General features: G+C 39.4%; 1 non-coding gene across 1 annotated transcript; it reads right to left on the reverse strand.

Annotated features, from left to right (window-relative positions):
* Positions 1 to 24464: 24464 nt before the first annotated feature.
* Positions 24465 to 24655, reverse strand: LOC138785087 (U2 spliceosomal RNA). The gene has a single exon (XR_011362061.1). It is a non-coding gene; the product is annotated as a U2 spliceosomal RNA (small nuclear RNA).
* Between the last annotated feature and the right edge of the window lie 2636 nt (positions 24656 to 27291).

The following is a 27291-nucleotide window of genomic DNA, read 5'->3' on the forward strand; positions in this document are numbered from 1 at the left end:
AATAAAAGCGTTATGGCTCTTAGAAGATGAGGATGAGAGTGCTGCTCATTGTGCTGCTCATCCATGCATCAATGACCTTTGATTATAAAGGGATTAAAGTCTATTTAAAAAGTCAGTCTCTGCACACATTGTAACAAAAAAACATTTTTACAACTTGTGCAATGTTGGCTGTTTTCTATAGACTTTCTTGTATACCATTATTAGGTTAAAAATAAAGCAGTATTTTAAAAGTTTAGTATTTTTAAAAGTAAGGCCATGTTCACACAACGTACGTGTTGTAGAAATCACGGCTGTGGCAACAACGTGATTTATACAGCACACACGTTGAATTGAAAGCATAGGATCCCGGCTGGAGTGTATACACATATGGGGAGATTTATCAAACATGGTGTAAAGTGAAACTGGCTCAGTTGCCCCTAGCAACCAATCAGATTCCACCTTTCATTTTCCAAAGAGTCTGTGAGGAATGAAAGGTGGAAGCTGATTGGTTGCTAGGGGCAACTGAGCCAGTTTCACTTTACAACATGTTTCATAAATCTCTCCTATAGTATACACTCCAGCCAGGATCCCTAGCGGCGCTGGAAGAAACTGACATGTCAGTTTTCTGCGGCTGCAGAAAATTCTGTCAATGCTCACAATGGAGCGCACAGCTCCAGTGAGGAATTCTGATGCGCCCGCATCAGAATTCAGTGGCACTAAGGATCATCCGGCTGGTACTGCAGGGTCATGGAACGGCCGGTCTCTTACAAAATTTGAACATAGCCTAAAGCAGTATTTTATAGCTAATTTACTGTCATATTTCCTTTTTTTTAACTGTGTGTGAACCTAGCCTACATCTGGTTTTTATGAGCAGTCACCATTGTGCTGAAAATATTAACAGAATTCACTTGATTTTGGAATCAGTATATTAATTTCAGAAAAAAAATCTTTATTCACTCTGCATGAAAAATGCAAAGGGTGAAACACTGATTTAATAAACATGTATTCCTATATTCAAAAATTACAAAATTTAGTATTCACGTTATCTGCATTTATTTGAAAGCAAGCAGGGAGACTGATATAAAAGCCATTATACCAAGAGTTTTTCATCTGAGAAAGTGACATTAATAATAAAATGTTTCTGGATCTGGCTTGTATTTTCTTGGACTATACAAATGCGTTTCAGAAATATGACACGTCTGTAACCCAAACAAAATTTCAGCCAAAGTCCTCATGTGGCATGTGGCAGAGCCATGTGCAGCAGGCTGGGCAGTAGGGACTCCATGTGCTAGGAAAGAATAGCTCGCTGACTATATCAGTCTATAAAGTATGCTGGAAGAAACACTATAAAACTGAAATGCAATATACAATCCTTTTTTGTTTGTTTGGGCTCCATTTTTGTTTGTTTGGTCTGTGCTCACATTGTAAACATATTTTCATACAGCTGTTTTTCCATATGTAATGTAGCAAATTATTAGATAAAAAAAAAAAAAACTGGTGTTTTCTTTTTTTTTTGTTTCACATTAGCATTTGCCTAGGTTCAAAAAACTGATTTTTTTGGTCTGTTTCACTGCCACCATTTTGGCGCCAAAAGGTAACTGTTTTCTGCATATAACGGCTGTCTAAACAAAAGCCCAAGAAATAGCCCAAAAAATATGTTGTGTGAATACGGCATAAGACGTGGGAAGCTGATCATTTTGATCAGATGACATTGTCCCAAAAAGGAGAGCGGCAAAGAGCCCCAGTTATGAAGTTTAGTTATCTTAGAAATTATGGGAGCATAATTTAGGGCATAAAGAGTATCAGAAGCCTTGCCTATGAGGATGCCCAAATACTTGATGGACGAGAGGGCTATTTTAATGTCACAACTGGCAGCAACAGGCAGCCAATCTGTGTGGCTGTGTACGTCCAAAAGAAAGGATCTCTCTTTTTGAAATATTAATCTTATATCCTGAAAAGCCCCCAAAATAATTTAAAAAATTTACTATCCGGGTCATAAAAGAACCTGGGTTATGCAGAAATAATAAATCATCTGCGAACAGTGCAGCTTTCAAGAATTCAGAGCCTATCCCAATTCCCTCAAACAAGTCTGACTTAACCAGGTAGCGGGCAAGTGGTTCAATCAAACAGGAGGGGCGACAAAGGGCACCCCTGCCTAGTGCCTTTCTCGAGAGCCAGGGGCACGGACACGCTCCAGGAGTATGGATCTGTGCTCGTAAGTCCTGATAAAAAAAATCCTAAAGTTGCCCGTGATACCAAACTTTTTAAAAGCTTTCTCTGCATCAAATGTGAGCAAAGCTGGACGCTCCCCTGGCTGAGGTCGGTGCTACACCCTATCCAGTACCATTATCACTTTATGAATATTAGTCGCCGCAGCTCTGTCACGCACAAAACCCACTTAGTGAGACCCACTGAGATCAGGAAGAAAGGACGTTTGGCTAATATTTCAGATAGTAGTTTCAGGTCCTGATTAATAAGAGATATTGGTCTATAAGACCTGGGATCTGAGAGATCCTTATCTGGCTTTAGAAGTACTTTTATGTACGCAAGTTTGGCTGCCTGAGCAATATTGCCAGTATGTAAGATAGTAGTAAAATTATTTGCTAAAGTTGTAGAAATTTTGGGGGCTTACAATTTATAAAACTCCCCTGGATACCCATCCGGGCCTGGTGACTTGCCATTGGCTAAGCTTTTAACCGTGGCCTCTAACTCGTCCCCAGTGATGTCAGAGTTTAGAAATTCTTGTTGTTCAGCCGAGATTATGGCGAGGGGTAAACTTTGAAGAAACTTCACCCCTTCTGACCGATCCCCCGAAGTTGCAGAATACAAGTTCTCATAAAAGTCCCTCAGCTGAGTATTAATAGCTTTGGGTTGGGTATGGGGGAGACCTTGGCTATCTTTAAGAACCTGAATATGTGAAGATGCTGTCCTGCCCTTTGCCAGTCTCGCCAATAATCTACCCGCCATGTCTGAACAAGTTAGTATCAAATTAAGACCTATACATTTGCTCTCTCCTGTCTATCCAGAACTTAAATTGCGAACGTGCAGTTTGCCAGTGCTCCTTATTTTCCTAAGTAGGAGATCTCGAGAATCTAGAGTCGGATTCCTGTAAGGCAGTGCTGGCTGCCATATAACCTTGCTTCGTCTTGTTCTTAAGGGTTGCACAATGTGAGATCAGGCGACCCCTAAGCACAGTTTTGGCTGTTTCCCAATATAGTGCCGGGTCATCCCTATGACCACTGTTATGAAAATCAAATTCCAGCCACCATCCTGTCAGCAATTCCTGGAAAGATTCATCCTTGGACAAGTAAGCCGGAAATCTCCAGATGAAATCAGTTGATTTGGGGGATGATGTCTGGAATTCAATCACAATGGGTGCATGAAGATCACTAGTTCTCCGATACTTGCATCAAGCAGGGTCGCCAACAAACCAGGGCTGAGTAGTAGGTAATCAATGCAAGACCAAGATTGATGCACATGGGAGAAGGGCGTGAAATCCCTTTCATCAGGGAGGGTTGTTGATGCACAGATAGTAAGTCCCTGACAGAAATATTTTTAATTCTTATGCACAAATACCAGCTTTTTCTGAAAAATCCATCTCTACATAATCCTTGCAATTTTCTTCAAGTTGCCAAGTGACATTGAAATACATAGTAAACAGTAAAGAGCAGACATTATCAGAAAGGAAGCAGGTTATAAATAATAAAGTAGATTTATTTGCATATTTATTTTCATTTAGCAGAGTTCAGTTTTAATATGAACGAATAATTGCTTAATTGGGTAGAATATTCAAATTGACATCAAACACTTGATAAATTAGGATTTCCTAGAATGTATCCATATAGGAAAACTTCTGAAGTCTTATGTCCTTGTGGGACAATCAGTATCTCTTTATTGCAGAAAATCAGATATTACTGTGAGTTTGCAATTACTTGATTAAAATTCATAATCAAAATAGAAAGAACACAGTGGTAATTAGAAACCATGCAAAGAATGGGCTTATCTGCATAAAATAAAGTAATTTGAATAGACTTTGTAACAAATGGACAGCCCACCTCACAGGTACAGGAGCTGTGTCTTTCAAATAGATGAACATCAAAAAGGGAGCCGGCACTCACTAGTGGAATAAAAACTTAATGCTTTATTGGTTATATATAAAATCCCCAATGGAGTCACATATAGCAGACAGGTGGGGAGTAGATACAGTAAAGCCACCAGAGTTTCAACTGATGCATTTTGGACTTTAATCACCCTTAGTAATTGTTATACAATGTGAAGTGCAAGGCAGTATACACAAGATAAGGAAGGGAGGAGCCATCCCTCACTCCACCTAACAAAATGACACATAAAAAAGCAAACAAATCAGAAGTCTAATTATGTAAAATAAGGTCATTCCTGAAATTGAGACCAGTATGATGAGTCATATTTAAAGGGGTTATCCAGTGCTACAAAAACATGGCCACTCTTGCACCACTCTGGGTGGGGTTTGAAACGCAGTTCCACAGTTCCAGTTCCTTGTTATACATGTTCCTCAAGTCGTTACGATTACAACGATATGTAACGTATAACTTTTATTTTATTTGATAGCTTGTAAAATATTCAAACCATTGTTAACAAATGTATGTTCCTTAAAATTGCTCTATTCCCAGGCTTATAGCGCTTTTATCCTTTGGTCTATGGGGCTGTGTGAGGTGTCATTTTTTGCGCCATGGTGTGTACTTTCTATCAGTACCTTGATTGTACACTGGATGCGACTTTTTGATTGCTTTTTATTACAATTTTTCTGGATTTGATGCGACAAAAAATGCACAATTTAGCACTTTGGAATTTTTTTTGCGCTTATGCCGTTTACGAGGAATATAATAAATTAATATTTTGGGCATGCAGTGATACCAAACATGTTTATTTTTTTTATTTATAACATGGGGAAAGGGGGGTGATTCAGACTTTTATTAGGGGAGCAGGGTTTTTTTTTTTATTAATAATAGCATTTTTTTTTAAGACATATACTAGAAACCCCCCTGGGGGACTTCTAGTGTATGCACACTGATCTCTCATTGGGACCTATGCAGTATATATATACTGCATAGATCAATGAGATAGGCACTGGATTGCTTTCGGCTGCTGCAGCCGAAAGCAATCAAATGCAAAGCCGGGCTTAGCGCCATTACAGCGCAGACCCCGGCTGGTGCCAGAAGCATGGATCCAACCCACTAGACACCAGGGAGTGGGACAGCAAGCATTTTAAATGCAGCTGTCAACTTTGACAGCCGCATTTAAAATGCTGATTAGCGGGCACGGCGATCAGACCGTGCCTGCTAATTGCCACGGTCCTGGGCTACATGCAGCACCCGGGACCGCCCGCTGTCGTTAAGGGGTTAAATGCCTAATCAATGTTTAATGCATGTTCTCATATACAGGAAAGGCATGGCTACAGCATGATCACAGGCCCCCAGAAAATCCAGTATTGTATGTTTTTGTTAGTTCTTTACCTACTTTTTTTACCTACTCTATGTCTAACGTAAAGGGAAAAAAGGCAGCGTATAGGAAGTATAAGGAGACTGGGAATGAAGCTGACAGAGAGAAGTATAAAAGTATACAGAAGGATGCAAAGCAAATTATAAATGCTGCTAAAGCCTCAAAAGAAGAAGAAATGGTAAAATCTGTTACTGCGGGGAATAAAACTTTCTTCAGATATATAAGTGACAGGAAGAAGAAGAAGAATGGCTGCAGCATTACTAAAATAAGTAATGGGGATAATACGTTTATTGATGGAGATAAGGCGGTCGATGACTATTTGAATAGTTACTTCTGTTCAGTGTTTTCAGAAGGCGGCCTTCACAGTCACAAGATGGTTGGACACAGCATTGCCTCCAGTTATATGGGTTCAGCTCCAGTATTTTCAGAGGCTGAAGTTGCAGAGGAACTTGCCCGTTTAAAGCTGAATAAGGCGATGGGTCCAGATGGCGTCCATCCCAGGGTTCTTAAAGAACTCGGATATGTGATTGTTGCCTCCCTGACAGATCTGTATAACCAATCCCTGCTAACAGGAGATGTCCCCGATGATCGGAGAACAGCCAATGTTATACCAATCCACAAGAAGGGGAGTAGAGAAGAGCCCAATAACTACAAGCCAGTGAGCCTGACATCTGAAGTAGTGAAAATGATGGAAACTCTTGATGATGGAAGATAATGGATCACATAAGAATCAACAATTTGATGGATCCAAACCAGCATCGCTTAACTGAGGGCCGATCATGTCAGACTAATCTCATTGAATTCTTTGATTATGCCACAAAAGTGCTGGATGAAGGTGGTGCTGTGGATATCGCCTATCTGGACTTCAGCAAAGCTTTTGATACAGTTCCCCATAAAGAACCGATAGAGAAGTTGGAGAAAATTGGTCTAAATCCCTGGATAGTTCAGTGGATTTGTGGTTGGCTGAAGAATAGATATCAGACTGGTTACAAGTGGTGTTCCACAAGGGTCTGTTCTGGGTCCTATTCTTTTTAATATGTTTGTAAGTGACATAGGAGAAGGTTTGGTAAGTAAAGTTTGTCTGTTTGCTGATGACACAAAAGTGTGCAATGGGGTTAATATTCCTGGAAGTGTCAGTAAAATGGAAAATGATTTAGTTTGCTAGATACATGGTACAACCAGTGGAAATTGAAGTTCAATGTTTCCAAATGTAAAATAATGCACTTGGGGAGGAGGAATCCTCTATCCGAGTATCACATCGGCAGTACTGTGTTGGAAAAGACTTCAGAAGAGAAGGATTTAGGGGTAGTGATTTCTGACAGCTCTACAATGAGTCACAGGTGCAACCAGGTGGTGGGGAATGCTGGGGTGTATAGCTAGAGGTATAACCAGTAGGAAGAGGGAGATTGTGATCCCGCTGTATAGCGCTCTGGTGAGGCCACATCTGGAATACTGTGTCCAGTTCTGGAGACCTCATCTAAAAAAGGACATTGATAAAATAGAACGGGTCCAAAGACGAGCTACAAAAATGGTGGAGGGTGTGAGGCATAAACCATATCAGGAAAGACTTAAAGATTTGAATCTGTATAGTCTGGAGGAAAGAAGGGAAAGGGGGGACATGATTGAAACCTTTAAGTATGTTAAGGGACTAAATAAGGTTCAAGAGGGGAGTGTTTTTAGTAAAAAACTGAGCTCAAGAACAAGAGGACACAGTGAGAGGTTAGTTGGGGGAAAGATCAGAAGCAATGTAAGAAAATATTATTTTACTGAAAGAGTAGTAGATATCTGGAACAAACTTCCAGCAGAGGTGGTTGGTAAATCTACAATAACAGAATTTAAACACGCCTGGGATAAACATACATCTATCCTAAGATAATAAGAAAGAAAATACTAAAAGGGCAGACTAGATGGACCCAGTGGTCTTTTTCTGCCGACAATCTTTTTCTATGTAATAGCAGAATTAAACGTATTGAATTACACATAGTTTCATGACTGTAGTCTGATGAATAACTTATCACCAACCTACAGGATAGATTATATATTATAATCTTGGGATAATCCTTACCTAAAGCTTTATTACAGATGTTTTGTGCAGCCCTGTACTATGTGCCTTCACTTTTATACAAATGTATTTTTTATTGACCTGTCTAATGAAGAATAAAGTGTGCAAAGGTACAGTACTATATGGTGTGTAGACTGCAATAACACAGCCCTGTTTTGTTCCTAAAACCTTAAAGTTGTAATTTTTTTTTAAACTTAAGGCTGGCATAGTTGAAGCTGCTGTCCTTGCTATCTGATCCGGCATGGGAGTGAGAAAATAACATTTTTATGAGAAAATTTGTCAAGGAAATAACAGTTTCTTGGTGCTACAATATAAAAGCAGACTTTAACAGTGTATATGGGGAGTATAAAACCATGTAAACGTGCAGGTACTAAACATGTAAATGTAATGTTACAGGCAAGCTCTGGTAAATAACGTTTACTGGTTATTCACAGTCTAGTTTGATATCGATGTTCGAAATAAGTTAAATAATACTACACATAGCATATATATTGTACATGCTTAGTTTAGGGTGTTGTCTTTTGAACTTCTGTTTATAATAGAAGCCCCCCTATATTGAAGACTCAAATCAGAGAGAGACACTTTGTAAAAACAGCAATTGAGTTAATAATGGTCCCCAAATGATGTAAAATCAGAATATATCAAACATGATTTGTTGGTTACAACACCGATTAGATAGCAGGGAATACTAGAATGTGTCTAGAACTGAACTGGAACAGTGTTGTAAACAATACTGGACCTCAAATTTTTGATGATTCAATTAATTTTTTGCCCAAATTTTCACAAAATATTTCAAAAATGTCATGAAACTTCTGCAATGCAATGCATTCTAAGCTATGTTCACAAACAGTATTTTTGCGCAGTATTTTGCAACCAAAACCAGGAGTGGGTTGAAAACACAGAAACACTATGTTAACACACTACAATGGTTTGACTGTTTTATTGAGATTCGTTTGCATAAGATTTGCAAATATTCACAGATCTGACCTAATATTCACAAATTATTTTTTTTTCGGCAAACTTTTGACTGATTCGGTACTCTCTAGTCATTACGCATGTGGCGATTCCAAATATGTGTACTTTTTCTCTACATTTATTATTTGCATTTGGGGATATGGGAATTATGTGTGTATTTCCATTTATTTATATTTTCTTTAGTGTTTTTTTTACATACGTTATTTTACTGTCCCACCTTGGGGATTTCACTATCTGATTGCCTGATGATAGGCATAATACATTGCAGAGCTGATCTGCATTGCCATCTATTGTGCTTGTTCAAGGCATAGCTGATCAGACTCAGCTCAGAGTCAATTTCTGTAGCTATGACCATTGAGGCCTCAGGAAAGCCTCTGGTTGTCTTAGCTACCATCAGGGCTATGCAATTGCTTTGCAAACTCTGACAGTGAACAGAGGGAGAGTTCTCTTTCTGCTCTTTACTATTAATGCTGTGATCACACTGACCGCAGTATCTATAGGGTTAACTGCTTGGATCTAAGCATGGCTCGGGTCCCGGCAGTTGTGGCAAATGCTCGGCTATCCCTGAAAGCTCAGGAACTGCTGTGGATGGTATGGGCACAGCTTCTGCGCCCATTTTATCTGAGGCCATAACTGTACATTACATCTCTGGTCCTGAAGGGTTTAACGGCCCCATGATTAAATTTAATACCATGGGTAACAGAATATATATATAATTAAAAACAGGAAAAATACTAACCTTTTTCATTTTGTTTTTCTGTGTCCCTGTTCCACTTCTAGTTTTAGTATGGAGAAGTAAATAAAAACTCGGAATTATTTATAGCAACTAATCAGACCTCAGCTGTTATTTTAACAGCGCTTGTTACGTAATGAAATGAGAGTTGCAATTGAGACAAAAACTGTTTTGGCTATAGCAACCACAGTTTATATTTATTCCCCCCCCCCCCCCCCAAAAACAAACAAACAAAAAAAAAAAAGACAAAAAAAAACAAATGTATATTTAGCCTCAATCCACTGTATTTTATCATTACTTCTATCAGCTGTATTTGTGTACAATTTCAGGTAACAAGTGTCCAGACCTGTATTTGAAGTATACTGCCCTTGCTTAGCGCCAGCATTTACAGCTAGGGAAAAAAGAACAATATAACAGGTTAAAATGATCTATTTTTTAAAAATAGCGATGTCCATGCAGCCCTTGCCCAAACAGTTAATTATTCACCTGTCCACGTTCTTGGTCTTCTCCTGCACCCTGTATGCATCCCAGGACCGCGCGCTTTGGCTTCAGAGCTGCCTGTGTGAGCTGACAGACCACTCAACCAATTACTGGCCCCAGTGGTCCTGGCCAGTGATTGGCTGAGCGGCCTGTCAGCAATGTGCAGTTGGCGGCCAATGATTTTAGGTCTGGGCCTAAAGAAATGATCAGCCAATGATTGTTTCATCACCTGATCGTTGTCTCTATTACACAGAGCAATTATCAAACAAATTGGGATGATTTGGCCAATTACTGCTCTGTGTAATAGGGCCCTTAGGGTTCATTTAGACAGAAAGATTATCTGACAGATTATCTGCCAAAGATTGGGAGCCAAAGCCAGGAATGGATTTGAAAAGAGGAGAAATCTCAGGCTTTCCTTTATGACCTGATCTCTGTTTATATTATGTTTCTTGCTTTGGCTTCAAATCTTTGGCCGATAATCTGTCAGATAATCTTTCTGTGTAAATGGACCCTTAGTCATCAGTAACTCCAGTGTTTTGCTAGCAGATTTGTGTCCTTTTAAGTGCAACTGATTCTGATAATAACCCTGCAGGATGGAGTTATCATTTTAGTTTACATATTATGAAGTTTCCAAATTAGATACTGGGAGAACACAGCATTTTCTTGGCCTATCGATTATTATGTTGGTGTTGTATGCTCCAATAGATAACCTGCAAGTAGACCAGAGCACTGCAAGTAGAACTCAAGATATTGCATTTAGCAGGAAAAGAGATACTGTTCTAATAAAATATGTTTCCAACTGCGGCTTTTAAAACTATGTATCTTCAAAATTGTTAGATAATTATAACAAGTATAAGATTTATTGAAAACAGAATTTTAATATGTTCCAAAAGTTTGAACAACTTTTCAATTGAAGCAATCAAAAGTAGGATTATTAACATTTACTAAAAATAACCATTTGGTGCATATAGGGATTAATGTTGTTGTTATTATTATTATTATGTACACATGGTTATTTAGTAAATACAATATTAAAATTTATTTACAAATTACATGTACAATTTCTGCATATGGGTATGTTCACACTGAGCAAAACAGTTGGAATTGTGTGACACTGAGGCAGCGGGATTCCGCAGCAGGGAGTTCAACCACAGAATCCCCCCTGCCTCAGAGTCACACAGTGTCTCTATGGGATGGCTTGCAAGCCACCGCTCTCCACTCAAAGCCATCACTCATGCAAGCCATCCCATAGAGACACTGTGTGACTCTGAGGCAGGGGGGATTCCGCGGCGGAGAGCCACCTGTTTTGCTCAGTGTGAACTAGAACTAGTTTCCTTGAACTGTGGTATTATTGAACTGTTCTTGGTATAGGCCACCAATATCTGGACATCTGGGGGGAGATTTATGAAAGGGTGTAAGTATACACCTGGTGTAAACTGCCCACAACAACCAATCACAGCTCCTCTTTTATTCTATCAGAGCTGAAAGCTGAGCTGTGATTGGTTGCTGTGGGCAGTTTACACCAGGTTTATATTTACACCCTTTCATTAATTTCCCCCCTGAGGTTCAACACCCAGCCTGATTAGCTTTATAAAGACCCCTTAAGGCTTAGCACTATACACTGTAAACGGTGCCTAGTAGTGCAGCCTAAAGCAGTTTAGTCACATTCAGTTAAAGGCAGTTAATGTATACACACAGTAGTGTCTAGGTACAAAAATAGGTGAAGCGGTGCCTGCTGATCAGTAAAGGTGCTGAGAATTGGACCCCACCCAATCAGATATTGATGGCCTATGTAATGAATTAGTTATCAACATAACCATCTTAGAGAAGCCCCTTACTAAACTGACATACAGATTACATTTTGTCAAACCTAGGTCTAAACTTTGCTAAACCTTCTACTGGAGGGGTTCATTTGTATAGTCAAATTATGTATTCATAAAGTGCAGGCGCCTATAGAAATTCATAGGACCATAGTTAGTAATGAGCAAATTGATTAGTTCAAATCCAATTTTGTTGTGATTCACTTTAGGTTTTACTGAGTAGCCAGGCATAAGCTGTATGTAGCCATGGAAAGCATTTATGGATAACTTTACCAATCCACTTACCACAAAAGGCCTGGTCCAGCATGCTCCTGCGTAGTTTCTAATGAATATTTAGGAAGGGATTTATCATTAGGCGCCCTTGGCATACGCTTCGACAAATCTGCTTTTTTTTTCGGTGGCGTATGCCTGTCATGTCCCCCACTCACTGATGGGTGGACGAGGGGGTTACAACAAGGTGGAGAGGAGACGTGGCCTCATCCCATGCCTGATTTATGAAGATTTATGCCTAGAAACAGACACTAACCAGGAAAAAATCTACATCTGCTTCAGAGCAGGTGTAGGTTTTTGTGTGATGTCTACGCCTTTTATAAAATTTGGCTGGGGAAAAGGGGGCGAGACTTGATTTAAGACCGCATACTCGCACGCTAGTCTTGATAAATGTCCCCATTAGTGATAACCTTCCTTGTTACCAATTCTCATCTGTTTTAGTTTTACAGTTTGAGGCTGGGTTCACACTACGCATATTTCAGGCAGTATTTGGTCCTCTTGTCAGGTCCTGATAGCAACCAAAATCAGGAGTGGATTGAAAACACAGAAAGGATCTGTTCACACAATGTTGAAACTGAGTGGATGGCCGCCATTTAATGGTAAATAACTGCCATTATTTCAATATAACAGCCGTTGTTCTAAAATAACAGCAAATATTTGCCATTAAATGGCGGCCATCCACTCAATTACAACATTATGTAAACAGATCCTTTCTGTGTTTTCAATCCACTCCTGGTTTTGGTTGCTATACAGCCTCAAATATACGTAGTGTGAACCCAGCCTTATAGTTTATAGGTTTACTTCTTATGGTCACCTCAGCCTAGAATAATTGAAGCATATTAGGTCTCCAGGAACTTAAAGCTTATGTAATAATACCTCACTATAGCATAAAACATTAAATTGAGGTCTTCAATGTTTTTGCTGATTTTCTATCTTGTCTGGGACCTGCGTGTTCCTATTTGTTACATGCTTTGTACTTGACTGACCTTTTTTAATAAAAATTTTGTTTGGAAAAAAAAAGTGATGACTGGAGCACACAGGTCACTAGAAGCTGCACAGAAAGACACTGGTCTACAGTAAGAAGCATTACTGCTTATTACTGCTGTATTGGCATGCACTAGGCATGCCATAGAAAGTAATGTGCTAGGTGACTGTCAGAGACTTATCTGCCTGCACTCCTGTGCCATCTGCTTCATGTCCCGCTCAGTGAGCTTCCCCTTGGCTGGTTTATTGGCTTGCCATTGGCTCTGATTTGGTTTCTGACATTGCTCTCTTTGTTTTGGCTGGCATGTTTTAATTGTACTTTTCTGGTTTTGTGTTAAGTGGCTTCTCTGTACCTGGCAGTTTTTGTTTTTTTTCTTGGACTGTCAATTATTCTACCCCTGACGGGCGCTAAACCTAGTCAGCATAGGGAACATTGCCCAGTTTGTTGCTGCTACCTAGGGCAGATCATACGAATAGGCAGGGACAGTGGACTGGCTTTATTATAGGGCTCACTGTTTCCCTATGTCAAAGGAAACCCTGCAAAACTAAGCTGAGACAATTCTGGACTAAGGAGAGCATAGTAATTTGTTAAAAAATTTTTTAAAAATGTGGGCCCGCGCTTCTACTTTTTCATAACCATCCATATACAAACCGGGCAGCTTAGCATTACCAGGGTCTTAAGGGCCATGGATTTGGGCCCTTTCCAGCCAGAGGCTATGTTCCCACATAGTATTTTTGCTCAGGATTTTGATCAGTATTTTATAAACAAAACTAAAAGTGGATTGAAAACATGGAAAGGCTATGTTCGCACACTATTGAAATTGAGCGCATGGCTGCCATTTAACGGCAAAAATGGATGGAAAAAACAGATTGCAAAAACATAGCCTTAGCAGTTTTATGGGCTAACACTAAGGCTCCGTGCACACGGAGCAAAAAGTGGCGGAGGCTCGCGCGCCTCCTCTCCGCGAAAAATGAACAGCACAGAGAGAGGAGGCGCGCGAGCCTCCCATAGACTGTCATTAAGACAGGGAGGCTGCTGGCATTCCGCAGTGCTCAAGCCCAAAATGACCCAGTGGACCGCGCAAATTTTCATTTTTGTGTTTTCGTTTTTTCCTCCTGGCCTTCTCAGAGCTCTAGCACTTTTATTTTGCTATCAACAGGGCCATGTGAGGGCTTATTATTTTCAGGAATAGTTGTACATGTTGATGGAACCCCCAAATTATTATTTATGAAGATATAAATAGGTGAAATCGTAAGAAAGAATGCAATATGGTAACGTTTGGGGGATTCCTGTGTCTACGTAATGCACTATATGGTAAAAGTGACATGATACCATTATTCTATAGGTCAGCCCGAACACAACCATATGCAGGTATACACAGATTCTCTTATGTTATATATTTCTTTTAATTAAATCCTTTTTTTTAATTAAATATTTTATTTAAAATTTAATTTTTATTAGATTTTAAAAATTTATAAAACAAGGCCTATAATAAGGCTTGTAATGCTTTTAGTTTTTTACCTACAGGGCTTTAGGTTTTGATCACTTTTTAATACATTTTTTTTATATATAATGTAACAAAAAATCGGTAATCCTGGCGCTTTCTTCCCTCTTTTAGTTTACGCTGTTCGCCATTCGTGATGACAATTGTTATATTTTAATAGATCGGACAATTCCGCATTCTACAGTATAAAATATGTTTGTCTGTTTATTTATTTTTTATATGTTTTATTTATATAATGGGAAAGGGGGTGATTTAAACTTTTATTGGGGGAGGGGCTTTGGGGTATTTATAAAAGCATTTTTACTTCTTTTTTTTTTTTACACATTTTAAGTCCCCCTGGGGGACTATTACATGCAATCATTAGATTGCAGACACTGTACAATGCTATGCCATAGGCATAGCATTGATCAGTGTTGCAGACTCAATGAGCAGAGCGCCGATCGGACCGCACGAAGGGAGGTAAGAGGCCTTACGGCGGTGTGATACAGCGATCAGAACCCCCCACAGTCGCACTGCAGGGGTCCCAATTGGTAAGTTAAAGGGGATTGCCCCTGTCACTTACACCTAAATGCCGTGGCATTTAATGGGTTAGTGACTCACTGCAGCTGGCCCCACCTCCTATGAAGCGTGCTCCGCTCCGGAGCACGCTTCATAGCACAGGACGTACTGGTACGCCCAGGGTCGTTTGGGGACAGTCACTCATGGCGTACCGATACGTCCTAGGTCGCCTAGGAGTTAAAATGACGTATGTCATTTTTAGTCTAAAATAACAGGCGTCATTTAACAGCCTGGCCGGCTGTTGGTACATTATTCTAGTTTGGGGTTACTAATTGCCCTTTGGGTGTGGCTTAATTGAAAAGTCCATTGAATTTAATAGTAAAAACGGAGAAAGAACGGTGACAAAGAAAAACTGTGTGTGAAAAACTAATAAAAAACGCCCGCTGTTTGCAAAAGACGTCCGAAAAAATTGATCATGTTCATTATTTTGACGTCCGCACTAAAAACTCTGTTATTCAATACATTGTGTGCATTGGACATCTGTCTTTCCATTGACGTCAATGCATTGCCATGGCAGTCAGTTAAATTGCAGTAATAACGGAGGTTTTTTTAAATAGCAAAAGCAGACGCCTTTTTTTTAAATTTTGGACGTTGTGTGAACATAGCCTCTCAGATGGCTTTACTACTAAGCTTGGCCATTTTTTAAGTACACATGAAATCTGCTGGTCAAATGTAGTTCAAAATATCCACCACTGACCAAACAATGCACAGAATGTAAAAAAAAACTATTACATTAAAAATGACTAAAAAGCAATTAAAAGATTCACTGCTGGTCCTGGCTTCTGTCTGGGTCCTGGTCTCTGTGTCTTCAGCTGCACTAAAGCCTTTGAATTTGATGCTTCCCCTCCATACACTGATCTGTCCTTTATGAAGGGAGGAGACAAGCAAAGAGACATAGAGCCTATGAGCCTATAAAAATAAATTATTTTATTATTCTTATTCTTATTCTTATTATTATTATTATAGAGCCCTATTACATTGCTAACAGTCTCAGCCCTTGCTGCATTATTATCTAGTTGTATAATCAGCTCTTGTTTACATTACTAATACATTACTAATCCCATAGCCAGCAGCAACATGCCCTTGGATCTATATCAGAAGCAGCAGGATAGCCTGAACTAGAGAGAGTAATGTCTACACGCAAAAATTTATGTGAAAGATTATTGAAGCCAACGCCAGGAACAGACTATAAACAGAGAACAGGTCATAAAGGAAAGACTGAGATTTCTCCTCTTTTCAAATCCATTCCTGGCTTTGACTTTAAAAAATGGACCTTTAAACGGACCATTAAAATTAGACAACTTTCCATATAGTCTTCATTAAAAATTTCCCAACAGTTTGTTGTCGTAAGGCTTATGGGTCTATAAGCCTTACGACAACAAACTGTTGGGAAATTTTTAATGTAGACAATATGGAAAGTTGTCTTATTATGTACTTAGGAAACAATCAATAATAAAGATTTAAGTGAAATGGTGTCCATAGCCTAAAAATCTTTATCTTAGAACAGACTTTTAAAGTGTCGCTGTCGTTATAACTTTCAAAATCTAAATCAACAGTAGATGTGATATAAAGCAAGTTTGCAATTTACATTCATTACATTTGTTGTTGTTATCATGCTGTAAAACAAAGCTGAACTTACCAGAAATCCAGGCCCAGTCTCTTGAAGGCAGATTTTAAGTCTTGTGCTGGTTGAAAAAAAAATAAACACAGGAAGTCTGACCTGTACAGAGAGTCATGACTCAATGTGTCCATCAATCAAGTGACTTTGAGCGTGCAGATGACCTGGGAAACACGGGGCTTCTTGTGTTTAGACTCTTTGGAAAGAAAAAAGTCAGAACACAGGAAGTGCTATGTTTTCCATGATACCAAAAAAATTAAAAATAATAAAAAATTAATGAAATAATAAATGTAAATTGCAAACTTGCTTTATTTCACATATACTGTTGATTTCGATTTTGAACGTTATAACGACAGTGACACTTTAAAAGTTTATAAGGTTCATAATGATTGCATCAAAACTTGTAACATGTTGGTCAACACTGCCATTATGTATAAAAGTAAATCCAAATCATTGGAATTAATTTTTCAATTTTATAATAATTAGTAATTCAGAAAAAATGGAATAATAAGTCATAAAAGAAAGATCCATGTCAATAAGAACTCATTTCTTTTTATTACTTGTTGTCAGTGTTGTTATTGTTGCGGTTTATTGTTAAGAGCAGATGCCAAAACTGTGACTAGAGTCCAATATAGCTCATTAACTTTAGCAGAAGAAATTGGTTTATAATGATAATTTTCATATGCTGCCAAGATATGCCGCCTCAAGGTGAAATGATCTCTGATAAGTCTGATGGCTCAGAATTGAAAACTTAATTCACATTCGGAGCAGTTGTACCTTTTATGTATTTTATTACTATTACTACTAGTACTACTGAAAAACATTTTGCCATATAAAGTCCACATAAATACTGCCACAGAACATCAAAATGATCACAGGGTTTTTATATTTTTGGATATGTTACCATTTTTATTAGAAGGGATGAGCGAACCAAACTGTTACAAACCAGATTCGTTACAAACGTTGGGAAAAGTTCCGTTCGGTACCGAACCGAACTTTGAGAAAGTTCGTTACGTATCTGTAAAAAATAACAACTGCGACGCAAAATTGTACTTTTTTTCACAGAATACACCAGCATACAAAGGATTATTACTCCTATAATCCCTTGTATCCTGGTTTTCTGTGAAAATCAATATGTGTGACGTCACTCCCCAGCACCAGGAAGTGCCGAGCACGCCAGCAGCTTCTCATTGTGTTGCAAGACTTCAGAGAGAGAGAGAGGCGCACCACAGTAGATAGAGAGAGAAAAGAGACAGATAGATAGCCAAACAACTAGATCGATACAGGGAGAGATAGATAAGGAATACAAAGTGTTGGGGAGAGAAGCAGGAGAGAGGAAGAGAAAAAAAATAGCAAGATCCAGGGAAAGCTGGATATAGAAGATAAGCTGATACATAAGGAAAGAGGCTGAAAAATCAAGAGATTGGGAGAGATAGGCATCTAAATAAAAAAATAGGGAGTTCTAGGGAGAGTTAGGGAGATAAAAAAAGAAATAGGGAGAGAAAAGTGACAAAAGAGGACAGATAGCATTGAACCAGCTCCTGTCTCGTGACTGAAAGTACATGCTACACGTTGCTGCTCTGCTGGGTGCCGTCAACTTTGTTTAGCCGCAACTTTGTTTGTTTCTCATAAGCTGTTATAGGTTAAGTAACCCATAGCAGCAAAAGTTATTAAAGCCCTCCATAGAGTGTGACATAAGTCAGCACCCCACAAAAACAGTCTCTTTCTGCTTTGCTGGGTGCTGTCAACTTTATGTAGCCGCACCAAAAAAAGTTTGTTTCTTATAAGCTGTTATAGGTGAAGTAATCTATAGGTTGTCTGTCTATTTAACCGTATCCGTCTCCTAATAGACTAACTGTAATTTTACAGTTTTTTTTTTACGTTGACTGTCCTGTGCTGAACTCTACATCAACATTTTGTCATATATAAAAAATGATTTTTACAGTGGTGCATATTCTTAGCTTTCAACTTCCATTCTCTGTACTAGGCCCTTCTGGGTCAAAAAGAATACTGCTCCTACTAATGCTCCCACTATCAATTGTCTATTTGGAAACATACTGGGTGCAATCAAGAGCTACTGAAGCTGCTTCCTAAACTTGTCTGTTCTCAAAAATACTGGCCTGAAAGCAATCAACTGCTGCCTCCTCCTGCTCCTCAACTTGTCAGTTCTCAACAATACTGGCCTGGGTGCAATCAACTGCTGCCTCCACCTGCTACTCAACTTATCTGTTCTCAACAATACTGGCCTGGGTGTAATCAACTGCTGCCTCCTCCTGCTACTCAACTTGTCTGTTCTCAACATTACTGGCCTGAGAGGCAAGCAATCAACTGCTGCCTCCTCCTGCTCCTCAACTTGTCTCTTCTCAACAATACTGTCCTGGGTGCAATCAACTGCTGCCTCCTCCTGCTCCTCAACTTGTGTCTTCTCAACAATACTGGCCTGGGTGCAATCAACTGCTGCCGCATCCTCCTCAACTTTTTTTTTTCAAAATTTTTTTCACTATATTTGCACTTTTATTCACTATATTTTATTATTATTATTATTATTACTATTATTATTTTTTATAATTTTTATTCATATTTTTTTCATTATTTTTGCACTTTGATTTTTTCCACTTTTTTCATTGTAATAGCAACTGCAACTAAACAAAACTATACCCTATCAGACTTCCACTATTGTAGCTGCAATTATTCAGCCGTTATAGCAAGGTTCGCTTTAGGTTCGGTTCGGACGAAGCTGAACTTCACGAAAATTCGCCGGATCGAACTTTTAAAAAGTTCGCTCATCCCTGATTATTAGTACACAGCATTTAGTCATGTAAGATCAAATGATATCACTTGGTTGTAGTGACTGAAGAAGTGACCTTTGCACCATGACATGACAAATACAGTATATGATTCACAATTGATGTCTCTTCTTATTGTATATATTGCTTTCCCAGTCTTCTTCTTAGGGCTCACACAACATAAAGACTTTGATTTGTTTTGGCAAAGTTGTCGGCCCAGAACTTCTCTGGCTCCTTGCCTGTTCAGAATAGGCACTATATCAGAGCCACAGACAGCCCTTATGTCAGCAACAATGAATTCCTGAGTTGCAGCCTCACATGTCCTATGACAGCTACAATGCTCCCTAGAGTCTCATCAACATTTACCCGCATTTACCCGCCATATCTTAAATAGGTAATAAGAAAACTCCTGACCTGGTCTGGGTTTCATTTTGGTATGATTTGTGAAATTAAAGTTGTCTAGATAGAGAACTTTTTTAGGGATGCCTTACGGTGCCTTAAAAATAATGCCTACTTACCTACACGATCAGTTGATGGTACCCAAGTCTCCACTTATACACAGTGACGAGCCTCAGGCAGGAATTGGCTGAGCAGACATGTCTTGCGTGTCTTCTAGGTCTAGAAGAAACGTGTTAAGCGTGAAACAGCTTCACCTGTTTTAGTTGCTGTTAGCCTGGTGTCTTACCCTTAGCTACAATGTGGTACCGACATGGATACCTGTGAATAAAACATCCCATATTTCAGGAACAGTAAAGTGGTGAGTGACGCAATTCCTTTGCTTTTTGGAATTTAATTGTTGCCTGCTATTTTCATATTAGTAGATGTTTAACTGTATCCAGGCCTATTTAGAAGTCACGCTGCCCTCGACACATTGAGTGTTGATCTGCAAATCCACCACCACGAAACACCAATAGACAAATCTACCATGTTATGCTAAAACTACTTAGTTAGGCATATTAACCTTTCAGGGTCCTGGGAAAGCTGAGGATTAAACCACATGCAAGAGAGATAACTAAACATTAAATCTACCTTTTGATTCCAATTTTACACTTTTTTTTTCTTTTTTGATAAGGATTGTTTTGTAGTTTAGTATATACAAGTTTTATCTGATGGCTTTCAGTTTACATGTATTAATGGAAATGCATTTTGAAGTGTATTGTACATTTTGGCTGTGTTGTTATAATGGGTTGATTGCCGATGTCCAAGGCAATCCCATTAAAATGTTTTATATGTATAAAATGAAAAATAGTAAATGAATTTAAAAAAACCCCAAAGATTACCTCTACCTAGATAACCCCCCTTGCTTCAGGCATATTCAGGACCCAGGAAAGCTAGGTAAATCGCTAATGCTCTCTATATAAAGAGTGTGTTTAGCTCCACAGGACGTTTAATTATTCATGTATATCCCATTTGCCTACACCAGGGCTTGGCTTCTGAAGATTTTTGCACACCTGGCAATGCTGACGCCTCACCAACAAATACCCACAACTGCACAGCTCCAAATATCACCACATAGTGCACATAATATACCCTAGTAATACTAAATCAGTACCACAGTTTAGCAATAAAAACTATATCAGCAATAAACCAGAACCACAGTGTGGCAATAAATACTGCTACACCTGTAGTAAACCAATATGGCAGTGCAGAAATAAATACTTCTCCACCTGTAGTAAACCAACACTGCAGTATAGCAACATATACTGCTCCACCTGCAGGAAACCACCACCACAGTGCAGCATCCTGTTCCTATCATCACTCTACCCATCTGGCAGGTTTTACTTCTTCTTCCTACCTCCCTCCACACTAATAAGATCACTGACACTCTAATCCCCCTTCGCAGCGGCATCTCCCCTTATCCCTTCCCCCCCCCCACCCCATTTCTGCTCTCACTAACACTTTCTCTATTCACAGTCTCAGGACAGGGTAGTCTCCCTAGTAATAAATTGCCCTGAAAGAGGGTGTTTCCTTCGTTTTTTCAGCAGCCTGAGTTCTCCACAATCAAGCAAACTGCTGCTAGGATCTAAGAGATCATGATCATGTGCCCAATATCATGACATTATCGCAGGTGCTTTACCTACTGTAAGTATGGAGCCTACAATGATAATGTAGGGCTATCTTCAGTATAGTCTCTGTCTGGAGACCCTGCTACGCGCTGATGTCAGCACAGGAACATAGCCCCTCATAAGACTATGAGCTGCGTCTCACTAGTGACCAGCACCTCACAGTTTGAGAAACACTGGCCCATCAGTGAAAAATCCCTCCTGCCTAAATAGACAATTCAGACACCTGGGAAAGAGGGTTATACTTTCTGTAGGTGTGCAATGGATGCCACAAAATGGATGCATACACACAAATACATACAAAGTTGTGATGTGTTCTAAATAGCCTCTTCCACAGAGCATTGTACATTTGGGTATTGAAGCGAATGGCAGGGCCAGCACCAGGTTTATGCGGACCCTTGGGCAGCAGAGCCTTAGGTCTCATCCACATATCCGTGGGTGAGATCGTAATGCGCAGTCTGTGATTGCAGTGCGGCCCAAAGCCTCTAAACCTCCAGGACTGTATGCCCATTTCTGTGCCCCTTATGCCCATGCCCTAATTATGCTGTATCCTGTCTACTAGCAAAGTGTTGCTCTATACATATTTCTAATGTCTTTATAATTCTGTGTTTTACTGCTTTTTTTTTTTTTATAAAAATTCTTGCTTTATGAGATAAGGGGAGATATAGTATATTCATGTAGGGACACAGATACTGACAAATTGCAAAACAGATATTCGATGTACATACACAATAATAATACGTTTTATTGGTTGGAACAGTTCAAAGGTAAAGCTTCTTGCGGCTCACCTAGTGAGTAATTGAATGTAAATGTAATTACCATCCTGCATAAATTTTTCAGCTGTTACAGGCAAAAAATGAATTAATTGCGATAATTACTGTAGCATTTTTAAAGAATGTAATTAAATATTTAAGCTCCTTATCTGCTTGCATTATCTGACACACGCTTTTATTAAAATAAATAATAAATAGGCTCATTTTAGTGAGGAAATGAGTTGATGCTTGGCATAGAGTAAGTCTATGGTAATCAATATTATTTCGATAAAATGCACTTAGTAAAGCTTGTAAAGTAATCCTGTTTTGCCTGAATATACATGACCTGTCTTTCTAATAATAATATAGACACATTACATTATAATTCTAAGACTGCATTCATACTGTACTTGGCAGTAATGGTGCTGTTGATCTAACTGTTAAAACTAATGTTTTCGCTGTTTCGCTCCTGCTCCTTTGAAGCAATGTTGGCTAGATTATTAAAAAACAAAAACAAAAAACAAGTCTTTCTTGCATTAAGAGGAGCAGAGTGGGTCTAAATTTATTAGTGACCACAAACTTTACTCACAAAAACACAAAAAATTTAACAGCTCACTGCTAATGGCAAGACAAAGATATAAAAAAATATTGAGGCTATTATGAGGCTCTTGGCATACCATTTGCAAATAGCGTGTAACATCCTACCACGGAGAGGTGGCCCCATGCATGGGTTGGAACCTATGGAGCCACAGACAAATGAAATTTTTTTTTATGAAGACAGTAACACTTTATTTTTATGATTTCAGTATACATTTCAGTATATATTTGTTCAGAAACATTTTTAGTTTTTACATTACAACGAATAAGCCGACGAACACTCGGCTCAAACATAAGACAATACAATATAGCCATACAAAACAATGCAATGGTGCAGTCTTACAAATGTCACAAAATTATAGCGCATCCATTTTGGGAACAAACAGCTGGTCGTCCCACTGATTGACTCATTTAGGCTGATGGGTGATAATGCTTGGAAGCAATAAAATCGTAATAAACATGCTATTGCCCATTTGCATTCCAGTGTATTCAAGTTACAGGTTTGAGCGCACACCATGTTTCCTAATGGCAATGGAGCATTCTATACTATAGTTAAATTGAACAGAAGATTTTATTTCAGTGAGTGATGGAAGTCCTTTTGTTTTCTATTTTTTGGCAATGCAATTTCTCACCACCATTAGAAAATGTAATAGTACTGTAATATCTTGGCATCGGTATCTAAAGAAAGCAATGCTCAACTCGGTCCTCATGTCACTCAGGTCATATAGGTTGGACCACTGGAATTGTGTGAACTTTCTCTTCAAGCCATCCTCCCATTAGGATAGAAATGGCAGGTCAATGCCCTGATCTGACAGAGTTCAGTACGCCAATGTGATACCTTTGGTTCATTGTTTCTTGATCAATAGGAAACGCTCAAATTTGTTGGTGTCTCTCTGATGTGAAAGCTTTATTTGCTTACCACAATGTCGTAACTGGAGTAATTTGTAGAAATCTCTGTTAGAGATATTGTAAGTGTTCATTAGTTCAGAAAAGGGCTTTAACTGCTGCCCATCATATGAATCATCTAGAGTTCTAATCCCTTTAATTATCCATGAGTTGTAATCGTAATCCTTAATAAGCTGATGCATAACTTTAAGGGGTATGATTTGGGTTCGAGTAAGCACCAAAGAGTTTTTGACAGGCTTTTTATTAAATACTTGACAGTAAAACTTTAAAGGGAACCTGTCACCCCCCGTGCCGGGGTGACAGGCTCCCGACCCCCCGTTAGAGCCCCCTATACTCACCTAATCCCGCCGGGTCCCGCTTCTGGAGGTGGTCGGGTGACGGAGATCTCAGCCGCTGCAGCCCGGCGCGCTGAGAGATGAGTCAAACACCCATAGAGAATGACAGGAGAGTCCAGCGCTCCGTCATTCTCTATGAGCGTTGGACTCATCTCTCAGCGCGCGCGCCGGGCTGCAGCGGCTGATATCTCCCTGACCCGACCGGATCCAGAAGCGGGACCCGGCGGGATTAGGTAAGTATAGGGGGCTCTAACGGGGAGTCGGGAGCCTGTCACTCCGGCACGTGGGGTGACAGGTTCCCTTTAAAGCATGACTAAATGAAAGAATACTTGTCACTACATTAATACCAGGAGGCTCACTAACTGCTGCTGCAACCTGGTGTCCAGTGAAGTTTGCCCCGCCGTCATAGCCTTCGTTCTAGAAATCCGGGCTCCAGAATTAATATGCAAATGAGTCGATTGTAAGCCATCGAGGCATGATAGCCAGCAATCGACTGCAGGCAGGTTAACATGCAGCCTGTGATGCTGACCAATCAGTGTCACAGGCTGCTTTTTTTTTTTTTTTTTTGGTGCACTGAACCTGGAGGCACTGCAATACCAGGTCAATGCCTGGAGAGGACAGAGCAAGCTCTTTTTCCATCCCCCTGGTCCAAAAATCCATTTAATAAATGGCCCCCAGATAGGGGACATAACAGATATTAAACTAATAAGAACAGATACTACACTTGATCTTAGCCAAAAGGCTGAGAAGCGATACAGGCTGCTTTTCTGACTGCAGCTCAGCTCATGAGTTGAACTGTGAGAAAAGCAGATTTTTTTGCTTGTTTGTTTTTTGCCTACTTGCAGTGTTTCTTAGTACCATTTTGGGGTACACAATAACTTGTTTTATTAGGCTATGTTCACACACAGTATTTTTGCTCAGTATTTTGGTCCTCATATTGCAACCAAGGTCAGGAGTGAATGGAAAACACAGGAAGACTCCTGGTTTTGGTTGCAATATGAGGACCAAAATACTGAGCAAAAATACTGTGTGTGAACCCAGCCTAACTTTGTATTCCTTATTTTGGGAGTTGAAATGAATAGCTATTCTGAGTACTTTTTTCTTTCTTTACAGCATTTACAGTGAAGGATGCATATCCATGGAATTTTATAGTACAGATCATTATAACTAATAACTAGATATGAGCGTTTATACAGGCTCACTATTCACCAAAGTATCACGGTACTCAAAAGTACTCAATACTCAAACGAGCACCGCATAGTGCTCAAATAACATTGATAATCTCTTCCCCACATGTTAGGTCTTCAGCATAGTGGCAGTACTTTAATGAGAGGCCCAAAGACATTAAAAACTGTAATCAGGTAAAGAAATGCCTCCTATTGACAATAGTAGTCAGGTTCACAAATGCCTCTTTATGACAAATGTAATCAGGTTCACAAATGCCTTTTTTCACAATTGTACTTGGGTTCAAGAGTGCCTCTTTCTTCACAACAGTAATCAGGTCCATAACCGTCTCCTGTTGACAATTATAATCAGGCTCACGAATGCCTCTTTTTCACAATTGTAATCAGATTCACAATCGCCTCTTATTGACGATTGTAATTAGGTTTACAACCACCTCTTATCTATAATTACAGTGATGGTTACAACAACCTTATATTAATAATTATAAGGTGGGTCACAACAAGCTGTAGCCTATAATTTTTTCAAGGGCCAAAACCAGGCTCTCTCCCCTAATTATAAGGACGGTCGCAACCAGGCTCTTTTTTTTATGGTGGATGCATGAGGCCCTCCTTTTTGTTTAATGAAGGGTGAATGGGATTCCCTCTTTTTTCTCAATTTAAAAAGCCTTTGCACTTGGTGCATTGGCTTGATAACTCTACAAGCCAAGCCTTAAAACTTGAAACTGGATGGGTCTGACCATGCCACACACAAGTTATTGGTTGGTATAATTTAATTTCCTTCTCATTTATGGCATCTATGGTTGTTAGAGATGACAAGAAATGAGGTGAGAAATGGGCTGGCTTTTAACCCCTAGACGACCCAGGACGTAGAGTTACGTCATGGAAGTCTGTCACCAGACGACCCTGGACGTAACTGTACGTCCTGGGTGGTTCTCCCGCTATGGAGCGCGCTTCATAGGAGGTGGGGGCCGGCTGCAGTGAGCAGCCGGGACCTCATCGGTAATGACACGCTGCAGCGATCGTGCTGCCGCGTGTCATTAACCCCTTAAACTCCGCGATCGCGGCGCGACCGCGGCGTTTAAGTGTAAGTGACAGGGGGAGTCCCCTGTCACTTACCGATCGGGACCCCAATCGTTGAAACGGACCGCCGGAGGTCTCTCACCTGCCTCCGTGCGGTCCGATCGGCGATCTGCTGCACTAAGCCTGCACAGGCAGGCTCAATGAGCAGATCGCCGATAACACTGATCAATGCTATGCCTATGGCATAGCAATGATCAGTGTAAAAATCTAACTAGTGTATGTAAAAGTCCCCCAAAGGGACTTCAAATGTGTAAAAAAAAAAGTTCAAAACACTATTACACTACCCCAAAACCCCTCCCCCAATAAAAGTTGAACCCCCCCCATCCCATTATATAAATAGAAACATATAAAAAGAAATAAATAGATAAACATATAATATACCGTAGCGTGTGTAATTGTCCGATCTATTAAAATATAACAAGTGTCATTGTGATCGGTGAACGGCGTACATGAAAAGAGGGAAAAAAGTGCGCAGATTACCGATTTTATGTTACATTATATATAAAAAAAAATCAATAAAAAGTGATCAAAATGTCCGATCTTCACAAATATGGTATTAATAAAAACTAGAGATCATGGCGGAAAAAATGACACCCCATACAGCCCCATAGGTGAAAAAATAAAACTGTTATAAGCGTCACAATAGGGCTATTTTATTAATATTTAATTGCCAAAAAAAAAGGATTTCATAAAAAAAAAATATATATAACATTAGAGAATCTGTGTAACCTGCATATGGTTGTGTTCAGACTGACCTCTAGAGTAATAGTATCATGTCACTTTTACCATATAGTGCATTACGTAGACACAGGAAAACCCCATATTGCATTCTTTTTTACGATTTCACCTATTTATATCTTCATAAATAATATATTTGGGATTCCATCATGCATGTTATGGTAAAATCAATGACGCCATTACAAAGTACAACTATTCCTGTAAAAAACAAGCACTTACATGGCCTGTAGATAGAAAAACTGAGAGTGCTAGAGCTCTTAGAAGGGGGGGAGGGAAAAACGAAAACACTAAGATCAAAATTTGCGCGGTCCACTGGGTCATTTTGGGCCTGGTCCTCAAAGGGTTAAAAGTTTTTTCTTTCCCTTTTTTATTTCTCTACAAGTAAATA

The sequence above is a fragment of the Dendropsophus ebraccatus genome, chromosome 2, assembly GCF_027789765.1.
Source record: "Dendropsophus ebraccatus isolate aDenEbr1 chromosome 2, aDenEbr1.pat, whole genome shotgun sequence".
Lineage (NCBI taxonomy): Eukaryota > Metazoa > Chordata > Amphibia > Anura > Hylidae > Dendropsophus > Dendropsophus ebraccatus.